Source organism: Tetrao urogallus, assembly GCF_951394365.1.
Source record: "Tetrao urogallus genome assembly, chromosome: 4".
NCBI classification, from domain to species: Eukaryota; Metazoa; Chordata; class Aves; order Galliformes; family Phasianidae; genus Tetrao; species Tetrao urogallus.
Window position 1 is genome coordinate 35,702,106 of NC_136817.1, and position 12,672 is coordinate 35,714,777.

A 12,672-nucleotide genomic window follows, 5' to 3' on the forward strand; every position below is an offset into this window, starting at 1 on the left:
CAAATTCCTAGGAAGTACGTTAGTTAAGAAGTTACAGCAGGAAGCAGTTTCCTCTTTTTTTGCATATAATTAGTTTCTCTCAAACCTGCTCTAGTCATTTTACTGTCAGCTCCCCTTAAGGCTTCAATCTTCCTGCATGGTCAGTTAGATTCATGAGACAGAATTTTTAGCATTTTAATGTATGTTAGTATTTGCAGAGAAATATATTTTAGGTCTGATGAATTTTGACAGATTTAAGTTTTTTTTCATATAGTTGACTCTTTCTTCCTAAAAGCATATTTGCTTTTTATGGACTTCAGATATCATCTCACTGCCTTGTGGATATAATTGTCAAGTCACTAAACCAAAATAAATTATCACCAGTACAGCAATGAGTAATAAATCCTTTTTCCCTTTTAGACATGCAATCACTTCCCTTTCATGACTTGATCTTCAATTTTTAGCATGGGGAGTCTTCCATCAGTGGCATTAATCCACATAGTACTTTAGAAAACATAGTTGAGAAACGTTTACATTGAATTTGTATGTGAATTTTATTACGAAGAACAGTCAACCTCTCTTGCATGGATGCACCCTTTTTTAAAGATTGATTTTATTAACAGAGCACTTAACCTTTTTTACCCTGAAAAGACATTGCACAGTGAAGGGAGTTTTGCAGAAGGGATTGGTGCTTCATTTATATTATTGAAATTATTCTGTTATTTTCAAAGTAAAAGTCACTAAGAAAGCGTGACTTTGTGTATTTGAGTGAAATCCAGAGAGAGATGATGCAGTTTGTATTTTCAGAGGACTTTGGGAGCTTGAATGCTATGTTTAAACAGCGCTGTGAAGTATCTGCTTTTTTTTCATGGCAGGAAATTTTGTAGACTTTTTCTTCCTTAGTTTTTCTTAAATCTTATATTTGTAGTACGCTGTGAAATTTGAAGAAATACAGCTTAAATAATAGAAATCTACTTTACAGTATTATCTGTGGCTTAAATGCTTTTACTCTCAGTGTTGCAGGCTACTAGTTTTTTGGTTGGTTATGTTTAATCTTTTTGAACTAATTAAGTTAGTTCTTTCTCTTATGATTCAGTGACCTATAAGGCTAGCTTAGATTAAAATAGCATTAACTATTTATTTTTTTCCTATATGTACTTGTATTGTTTTGGTTTTCTTTATGATGGTTTAGCAAAACTTTTCTGCAAGAAGAGTGTTTTTGATCCTGAAAAAGAACTTCATACTTAGGGTCAAGTTATGAATCTTTTACATTTCATTGAGCTGTTTCATTCAGCTAGTCAGGAATGTCTTCTCCACTAAGGATTGAAATAGAAAGGACATACTCCCTGCAGAATGTAATAGATTCTGTTTACTAAAGAAAGTGAGAGTTGTGAGAAATACAGTGGTGATCATTGGCTATGGTGCAAGGAATTAACTTTTAGGAAAGCATGAAGGTAATGAGGACTTGAAACCGTTGCAGTGCGTGTTTATTGACAGTGACAGTGGTTTATGATTTTTAATGGAAATATGTTGTGGGGGTAGAGGCTAATAACAGCAGAAGAGCCAATGCTTGCCTTCTGGCCTTATACCAGGCTCCAGAAGAAAGGCTAGCAGAAATTCAATGCAGCCTGCTTCGTCAAGTGTTGGAGTTAAAACAAAGCAGACAGGGAGTTTTTGAAGATGTTTTTGGTAAATCTCCGACACTGTTATTTCATTGTACACGTGTCATGAATCTGAAGGGTAATGAGTCAAAGGAGCTGGCAGAAGGACTCTATCAGTGAAAGACACTGAGTTTATGCAGGTATACAGTGAGAACCCATACTGGAAAAGTGATATTTTTGGTATATTCATTTGCTGCTGCAAACACTTTCCAGATCAAACAGAGCACGTTGAAGAAAATGCTCTTAGAGAACCAGTCGTAAATTTTCCAGTTGCAATCTGTAGTTTATCTGTTGTAAGAGTGGAAAATGGGATCAGATTGATCCAAGAAACTGGACGATAAGCCCACATCCTATGGCATGGATGAAGAAAAGATGTGAAATAATTTTCTTTTTAGAGTTCTTTTGGGAACTGTAGAGATGTGTTCCCCTCATGAGGGCAAAGATGAAACTGCCAGTGAAAGTTATTGGTAAAATTTTGGATTATTCTTAAGCTGTTCTCTTCAGATGCTGCTCACCAAAAGAATGCTGTGTATCACCAAAATGGCACAATGATGATATTTGTATTTGCAATGAATTTTGCATCAGATGAAAGAGTATTAACTCTAGCAGCTTCCCTGTGAGCTTCAGAGTTGCCTGTTCCTATCTGTCATGATTCATATTTTATATTCAGTAGAGGATGAAGGATTAAAGGTATTCTGGGAATTAAAAAGAAAATACTTTGACTGTTTTTCTCCATCTTGTGAGAGATTAACATTATCTTTCTGTTTAGAGGTAGTCAATTTCAAACTAGGTTTTTTTCCTCTATTGCTCTGCATTGCTAGAGTAGAATGGAAAGTGTTTGCTTTACATAGGTTCATATAGGTTGTAAAGAAATTATCTTCAGATTAAAATCTAAAACTTTCCTACTGAGTCATCTGCCATATGTCATAGCAACAAGAGGACAAAAAATGTGTTTAGGAGGAGGATAGAGTACTGAAAGGTTCATGTGTAGAGAAAACCTGGTGTTAAACTGAGGGCTGGCATTGATTTATGCTTCTCGTGGTATAATGTTACAAAAAGTATCACCAAAAAACTGTATGATGTAACTCTTCACCTGAGTTTTTTTTCTTTGCATGGTTGTTGCAATGAAAAATTTGAAGCTTTAGACATGCTTGCCACACTAGTGCCTGTGTTTTATCAGAATTAGTCCTGATAGTATACATTTCCATAGGGACTTTGAACTCTCTTTCATGTACTTCTGAGGTTTTATCTTTTCCAGAAGTTATCTTCGTACAAAGTAGATAACTGTTACTAATTAGAATTGTTGTGTATCAAATCTGACTGGTGAAATGTTAAGTAAAACGTAATGTCTAATATTTAAGTATTTATGAGGTTCCTAATTAATCAGTAATTTATCCATGTAAATTAATTGCTATCTAATAGTGTATTATGAATATTCTACCTTTTCTTAGCTGTGTGAGTTATGCAGTTTTTCAGACTAGAATAAACATATAGAAAAATTTTATTTGCTTTTCTTTACAAATTTTACAGGCTTCTTTGTCTTGCCCCTTCACCTGTTGGTAGATCAGCACAAAGAGTATGATTGGAATCTAACCCATATTTTCTTAGGACATAAATATATTGTTTTTAAAAAAATTAACCTAAAAAATCTTGATAAGAAGAATAGAAGGATTTTTTTTGCAGATGGTAGTTGCTCAGTTAAGTCCCGTAGTCTATATTTCATAACCCATCTTCAAATAATGGTAAAATATAATTTTCTTTCTACATCACTAAATTTTGAATTACGACTACTCAATAGATTTTTTTGTCCATTTGTGTGATTTTTTTTTTTTTTTTTTTTTCTCTCTCCTACCAGTAGAAGTCCCAGACTAGATGAACTTTTGCCTTTAGAGCTAGCTCATGCCTTGAGGCCTGCTTTAGAGAACATAACTTTGAAAGACTGCCTCACCAAGAGAAACTGTCCTATACTTTGAGTCTTCTGAGCCTTGAGTAACCTGCAATTGTAGATTTGAGTCTTCAGACTATGAAAGAATTATGTGCAGTGGTGTCTGCAGAGGAACACAGGCTAGGATAAAGGCAAATAAATGTGTATGGAAATTGTAGTTAAGTCATGTCTCATGGAAGTTTTATAATTATTCCATTTGTTAGAAAGTGAGAAGATTTTGAAATACACTGCAGAGCAAGTTAATTCCTGACATTTTTGATTATGTGAAGTGACATCTAACCTAAAAGCAAATTACCTTAAATTAAAGCATATGCTTCACAGCTGTCTTTATTTATTTATTTATTTTTCCCCTTTACATTTATAGTATGCTGATACATCGCTGGTAATTAAAGGGGTGGACAAAAAAAGGTTAATTTTGAAAATCTATATATGTAAGCAAAATAATTTAATTTCATGTTCAATGCTTCAGTCTTTAAAGTACTAGAAATGTGTGATTCTCTTATGAGTGGTCTAGTATGTTGATAACTGATTTTAATTCTTTTGGACAGTTGTGACACAGAAGACACTCTGAACCTGAATATCAATGCTTTGATGCTTTTTGATGAGTTTTACATTTGTCATACTGAGTTAGAAACTTCGGATCATTTGAGACCAGTTTAAACAACTGCAGACTTTCATGCATATTAGTAGTGTTTCTACTGATCCAATAATTTCTGTTGAGTTTATACTAAATGTTTGAAATTTGAATGAGTTAGTGGAGGCAGTTCTATGGTGTTTGTCTGTAGTTGGAAGACATTTTGCACCAATTAATATTATTTTTAAAAGATCTAGAGTGAAAAAAAATCAATGCATGATCCAAGGACTGTCCTGAGACATATTTTATCTGCTTTGATAATTGTTTTTACAAAGTCTGAAGGAAAATCTTAATTTGAGTCACTGAAATTTCAGGAAGATGTTTTAGGTAGAGATATGGAAGATGGAAAGCAAATTCTGATGTCTTTTATGTGCTCTTAACGCACAGGACATTTAATGAGAGAGATAGAGGAAGGATTTCTGTGAAGTTTTGGATGTGGCTGACAACGCCTCTGTGTTACCAGGAACTGAGTGGTATGTTCAACAGCAGAAGTGTGGTGCCCTGAAGATTTTAAATCTTGAAGTGTGTTAGTGTTAGTGACATTAGGGTATGTCCATGCCATAAAACCAAACACAGTGATATTGTGATATTGTTAGACAAGAAGCAGTATATGGTAGGTGGAATGCAGCTACTGTGTTAGACTGAAATGGTTACATCGCTTTCTGAGTTTATGCGCTCTGATAGAAATACGAATTTACTGATTCATTAGGAATTACTTTAAATACTTCTGTATGGTGCTGTTTTAATTTGTACTATAAAGCAGTGAAAATTCTTGTTGTTCTGATCCTTTAACAGTAGTAACCTTCAGTGTAAGTTTATCTGAAGTTTAAAAGCTGAAAATGTAGTCCCATTTCTTCTGAGTAACTTTTCACTGATGCAGAAGCAATTGTATTTTCCTGTGACTAGAATGGAGAGCTGAGTCTTCGCAGTGGTTTCCTTCTACCATGTTTACGTTATAGATTCATAGTGGTTCTGAATGCTTGCTGAAATTTTAACTCAGGTTTGTATTATATAGTGTGGAAAAATAACATGAAATATAGGTATGTTTACTTTTCCAAGAACATGCTTTAGGTAATAAAACACTTTGCTGACATGTTTGTGAGAGATAACGAAGTTGCATTAAAAATGCGCTATATATCTTCTTATTCCTTCGATATTCAGGATTTTTGTTTTGGGGAAATCTACTTTTCAAGAAAAATTGTTATTGTTGCAGTTAAAGACTAAGAAATGCAAAAATGTGCAAAAATGTTTAAAATAAAATAGTTTCCGTAACATTCATCTCTATACACAGGTGAAATCTGTATATAGGATTGTGTCATTTCATAAAAGAAACAGGAAACTTATCAGTTTTTTCAAGCAAATTCTAATTACAACTTCTGACATCAGTAATGCGTACTGTGTCAGGACTGCATATTAAATACTGAGATGTGCAGAGCTGAGAGCTTAATGAAGCTAAAAAATAAATGTATTTTCTTCAACCTGGTCAACCTGTTGCTAAACTTATTAGCTTATATGTACAAAACACAAATGTGTTCTGTTGTTTTGTACTTATTTTTAGGAAGATGTGACCAGCAGTCAGAAAGTAATGAAAAGCTCTATTAAATATAGCTGCAGATTCTCATGCAGAGCAGGCTCTCAGCTGTGAGGCCATTTGTATGCAATTGCTATGCCTATTTTTCTGAAGTTAAGAATACAGCCAGTATATACTACTGATAAATTTGGACAATGTGAATAGTTGAATACTATTTTAAAAGTCTCCTGAAGTGGATGTTGATGGAACAGCTTGTACTGGATGTCATCTCCAGACAACTGGAAGAAGAGGAGGTTATCAGGAATAGTCAGCACAGGTTCACAAGGGGGACGTCGTGCTTGACCAACCTGGTAGCATTCTATGATGTTGTCTCTGGCTGGGTGGACAGGGGGAGAGCAGTGGATGTAGTCTACCTTGATTTCAGCAAGGCATTTGATACTGTCCCCCATGACGTCCTTATAACAAAGCTGAGGAAGTGTGGGATAGATGAGTGGACAGTGAGGTGGGTTGAGAACTGGCTGACTGGCAGAGCACAGAGGGTCGTTGTTGGTGGTGCAGAGTCCGGTTGGAGGCCTGTAACCAGCGGTGTTCCTCAGGGGTCTGTGCTGGGTCCGGTCTTGTTCAACATCTTCATCAATGACCTTGATGAGGGGATAACGGCCACCCTCAGCAAGTTTGCCGATGATACGAAGTTGGGAGGATTGGCTGACACGCCTGAAGGCTGTGTTGCCATTCAGCAAGACCTGGATAGGCTGGAGAGCTGGGCAGAAAAAAACCAGATGAGGTTTAACAAAAGCAAGTGTAGAGTCTTGCATCTGGGGAGGAATAATTCCATGCACCAGTACAGGCTGGGGGATGAGCTGCTGGAGGGGAGCTCTGCGGAAAGGGACCTGGGTGTCCTGGTGGACGACAGGTTGGCCATGAGCCAGCAGTGTGCCCTTGTGGCCAAAAAGGCCAATGGCTTACTGGGGTGCATTAAAAAGAGCGTGGCCAGCAGGTCGAGGGAGGTGATCCTCCCCCTCTACTCTGCGCTGGTGAGGCCTCATCTGGAGTACTGCGTCCAGTTCTGGGCTCCCCAGTACAAAAAAGACAGGGATCTCTTGGAAAGAGTCCAGCGGAGGGCCACGAAGATGGTGAAGTGTCTGGAGCATCTCTCCTATGAAGAAAGGCTGAGTGAACTGGGTCTGTTCAGCCTTGGGAAGAGAAGACTGAGAGGGGACCTGATCCAGGTCTATAAATATCTGAGGTGTGGGGGCCATAGTGGTGAGGCCGGACTCTTTTCAGTGGTGAGTGGAGACAGGACAAGGGGAAATGGCCAGAAACTGGAGCATAGGAAGTTCCGCACAAACATGCGCAAGAACTTCTTTACAGTGAGGGTGACGGAGCACTGGAACAGGCTGCCCAGGGAGGTGGTGGAGTCTCCTTCTCTGGAGATGTTCAAGACCTGCCTGGATGCCTACCTGTGCGACCTGGTGTAGGGAACCTGCTTTGGCAGGGGGGTTGGACTTGATGATCTCTGGAGGTCCCTTCCAACCCCTATAATTCTGTGAAGTGCTAACTCCATATTTTCAACAAAAAATGTTATACTCTGCATATATATATATATTATATATATATATATGTATATATATATATATGTGTATATATATATACTTATGTATATATAAGTAACTGTGACGTGCACAGTGTTAGCAAAAAAATTACAGCTACCTTTCCTGGAAACCATATAATTGTATCAGGCAACCTATTGAGATAAGCGCAACCCAGACTCAGATTGCTGCTATGCATTGTCTATTTTTAAGTAGAGAAAACATGTTTTTGTTGTTCTCTGTAAAAGAGCTGCTGTTATTGCCAGCTCTCTCAAGGGTATGTCATCATCCAATTTGTGGCTTTTTCAGCTGTGAATGGAGTTCTTTGAAAAGTGATTGACACCTGAGTAGTTGGGTTCAGAGCCTGTAAAATTGGGAGTAATTTAATTATACAGACAGGTAAGAACTTGCCGGGAAAATATTAAGATAGACAGGAACAGAGCAATGACACTTTTGTCACATCACAATTTTTTCCTCTCTAATTTACCTAGAGATTTTATCATAAATCTTGCTTTGAAGTAGACTACTTAAAGTAATTGACAGAAATTGGCTGCTTCATAGCTTTATTTTATATAGTCTAGATTGCTGAATTCTTGGACAGTTTTCAAGATGATGAGTTACTTTGCAGAAGTATCTTTTGGGAAGTATGTGCCTAAGTAATTAGTATTTTATTTCTGCTGCCAATCCAACACTGTCTTGCAGATTTGAGGAACTGAACTTGAGCTCAAGCTTGCATACATTTCAAAGGATGATATATACAAATGAAATGGGTTGAAATAGTAGAACACACATTTTAATGTAATGTATGAAGTTGCCTCTATAATTAGATATGATCAAATTGGCACTGGGCAGTTCCATCTTTCCATATTGTGGCAAGATATAATCTTTTGATCCAAATCTGATAGCCATGCTAGCTCTAGAGATTTTTGTCCTTTGGGCTTGTGTTTTCTGAAAGGTTATTCCTTGACCATATCTAAATTTAATTCAATTTCTGATTGCATTTGGCTTATGAGAAATAACGTGGGGTTGTGACAGTATACTGAATTGTACTGCTTGCTGCTTTCCATAGTTCCTTTAGAAGCTGAGAGAAGATTTGAATGATATTCCCACTAAATAGCTTCTGTTTTACTGATGTAATGAAGGTAAAAAGTTCTTTGTCTTCACCTTGTTTGATTATCTATCAAAACAGCTTCCTTCCAGAACTGCAGACAGCTTCTTATCCTAACATGATTGCTGCTATTCTATGACTTGAGAAAAAGCTGGCTTCTCCATCCACAAGAAGCAGTTTTGAGGTGACACAAAAATCCTTTCATTTCTTGCCGTTCTTCCAAAGTTCTAGATGCATAGATCTTTGGATCAGGTGGGGGGCAATGCCATCCAGAAAAAGACTGCAGATGTCTTTAGATTCCAGAAGTTATATAAAAATTAGGAAACGTTCTAAAATTTAAAATAAGCTCTCAGAAGACAGGTGAGAATTATGCCATCACACCTTAACCTCCTCTTAGATGGTTCAAAGGGTATGTGCAGGCATCATACCCGAATCTGAGGATCAGTGGATATACTTTAAGAAATGTTTGCTTTGAAAGCCTTAGTAGTGAGGACTGTGCTGGAGTGATATCTGCACTGCAGCCTATAGAGAACCCCATGCCAAAGCAGATAGATACTACCTGCAGGATCTGCAGCCTATGGAAGTGACCATGGCGGATCATGTTCACCTAACAAGAAGTGCAGCCTGGGATTAATCTATGCTAAGGCAGGGAAAAAGGAAGAGGAGAGGAGGAGAGAACACTTAAGGACTGATCACCCCACTCTCCTTTGTCCAATTGTGTAATGGGATCAGGTAAAGGAGTTATGAAGGATGGAGTGAAATTGAGCCTGGCATGATTTATCTTGAGTCATCAGCTTTTTTGTTGTATTATCTCCCCCTATCCTTTTGAGGAGAAAGGGCAGCAGATTGGCTGGGTAAGCATCTGGTAATTAGGCAAGGCTGACTCACACAACCGTTCTGGAGAGAAGTGAGCAGGGAGGAAGCGAAGAAATTATAATCATTATTTAAGTACTAGTCCTTATATTGAATACATTCAACTTCAGTAGGGCTTAGTTATAGTCACAATTTTAAATTTTAATTTTGGTAGTAATAGTTGTAATTTTCTTTTTGTTATATTTCCTAGAGTCTTTAAGGTAGAGTAAAATCCCATTCCCCCTGAACAGACACACATAATTGGAAGCACAGCTGGTATTTACTGTTTGCTGCAGCAAGAGAACTGTTGACTCCTAACAGTTGTACAGCCCCACAGCAATCAGTGTATTTATGTGAAATTATGATAGTCATTCCCTCCGTTACCATACAGCAAAAACTTGTTATTATGTGACACAGATGAGACATGTATTCTATAGTTTTAAAAGAAATTTTTTGATTTCAGAGGATTTCACTGCAGTGAGAAACTTTTTTTTTTTTTTTTTTTTTTTAATAAAGATTCATGGCTTTTGCAGCCATCTCATTATTAGTTGTTTTGCTGAATGATAATCAGATCAGTTCCTAAGCTCTATTTCTTTTATTTATCTCCTACAAGTTCCTTACTGTATACTGTGAGGGCTCGCTGGGTAATAAGAGGTTAGAAACAAAAGGAACTGAGCAGAAGATCTCAGTCCTTAGTGATGGCAACCATACTGTGAGATTGCCTTTTTGCAGTTAATGAAGATTTACTGTAGTCCTGTTTATTTAAAAAAAAAAAAAAAAAAAAAAAAAAAGGCAGTTAATTAACCATTAGCTGTTTTGCTGACATGAGTACTAACAAATAGGTCTGTCTTTGCAGTTCAGGGTCATTTTGGAGGTTTTCTGGACAAATAAATGATTCAAACAATTTAGGAAAGCTCTTAATTTCCTCTGAACAGTATTTGCTTCAAAAAGAAAACAAGCAATTACAAAAAAAAAATAAAATCTGTATAGCTATCTGAAATGGTATTATGAAAATTCTATGTATTACGTAATATGCAATAATGTAGTTTTCATCAACACAAAGTATTCTTCCTATTTAAAATTTACTGTTATTTCTGTGAGAACAGATGTTGCTACTGAGCATTTTTCTCACTGAAAGAAGGTTTTAGGTTTTTAGCTCAAAAATTGAATCCTGTATTTTAGTGATGTACAAAAAAAAAAAAAAAAAAAAGAAAATCACATTGATGGGCCCAGTGCGTTTCATTGTAGAAATCTACCATAAGTGGTTTGCATTCCTAAAATGTAAAATAGAAAATGGCTCATATTCTGAAGTTCATCACAGCTGTGGACAGAATAAGAGGATTAATATTTATGCAAAGGCTTAATCCCATGAAAAGCTAGAACTCGATTGAAATCATCTTTATCACTTCAATTGGAAAAACTTCCATGATAAGTATTAATATCTGTAACACTCTGGTTTAAGTCATTTTCTTTGAAGAAAAGGTATAATTGTTAGCAATTGTACATTTCAACATACGGTGGCCCTTAATTATTTATCTGTGCATTTTCATAAATACAGTTAACAAAATATGTGATTTGAAACTTAATCATATGTGGAGCAATATTCACATATGATTAAAAATTTAGAACAATATTGTCCTATCCATCTTAAGCATTGTGAGCATATAAATGCAGGTAGATCCTCTATAACAGGACTTCCCTGTTACGTTCTTCCAAATTAAGATTCTGACCCTATGAACTTATTTGTGTATTAATAGGATAGATAACAATCTTGTGCATTGTAGTACATTGTTACCAACTGAGAGTGGTAAATAATCAATAGGGATTCAAGGCACAAATGGAGGCTAAAGATGGAAGATTATTTCTACGTTTCAGCGTGATACTGCAGGATTTTAAGTGGGTGTTCCCCCAAAAGGAACAAGATAGATTGAAATCAAACCTTTTTTGTTTCTTTTAAATTGAAACATACCCTTTGACGTAAACTGGAAAATATAGTTAAATTTGGTCAAATCAGGTCACACAGTTTGAGTAGTGCTCTTTCAGAGTCAGCTCCATGACTGTTTAATACATATCAAGTATTTACATAAAGATTAATTTTCTAACTCTGATACAAAACCTTTTACTCTTTTCCCACAAATAGAGAACTAGTAGATGAAGAATTTCAAACAAAAGTAAGAATCAGGGCTGTTTTGATTTCTGCATCTTTAATATTGATGCAGTGACATACCCATTTTCCATTTGAATTCAGTGTCTAGACCTTTTTCAAATTCTAGATGATAAACATATCCCTGGGGAGATGTCAGAAAAAGATGTTGATATACTGAATTGAATATAAGAAAATGTGTCAGAACTGGTTGTGTGTCTGTGAGTCACCAGAGAAAAGGATGTAGTTGTGAACATGGGAATGAATTAGCTCATTCAGTGAAAACCTCTAAAGGAAGATAAAGAGAATACAAATGGCATTGTAAAGCATTATTGCACAGAGATTGAGTTATTTCTGATCCAAGCAGGGAATACTAACACAGAATACTGTGCCAGTGTAATTGTACTGCTTCTACCATCAAACTAGGCAGCTTGAATATCCCTGCACACCGCTGTTTTGCCAGGTACTATTTGGGTGATGCAAGTGTCAGAGATACCTAAAATAATTCACTGTCTCAGTGACTCTGTGCCTTCATCAAAAGGACAGGGATTCTGATTTTTGACTCAGGTTTTCTATTTTTGGCATAAGGAGTTGGAACAGTTGAGTCCTGAGGGAGAAAAATAACTTTGTTATATTCAGCCACAACCTTTACTGATCGGAGGGCATGTATGTGGCAGATACACAGAGGGATAAATACTCAAAATTATGAAAGGCCACAATCGATTTGGCTGCAGGCTTCATCTTAAAATAACCTGCAGTAAATTGATTCCTATAATGCAAACGACATAATAAAATTGAGCGACCTGAGCTCATCCATTAGTTCAAATTCCTTCTGCTATTCATACAGTTAATGAGCTGGATGACTTTTATAATGGTATCCATAATTGCTCTGTCTCTTTCATTGTGGCTACATTGCTACCCCAGCTTTACTTTTAAAACAGTACCAGTGTTTTTCTGATATTTAAAGTTTATGCTACCTATCCTTCCAGAATGATACAACCTTATGTGTGCTCCTCTAGTCCCCAAATAAATCAAGCAATTGGAAGAGTAACACAGTACTGTCCCCTGATGGTAAGAAGTGATGCTATTGGAGGCCTAGAATTTAATTATTAGTTTTTTCTATTTTATTATTAACCAATTAATGCATGTCTGATTTTGTTTTTGTGTGATAACTTAAACTTTTTAATTAATTATGTAGATACATAACATAGAACATGTGATAAAAATCAG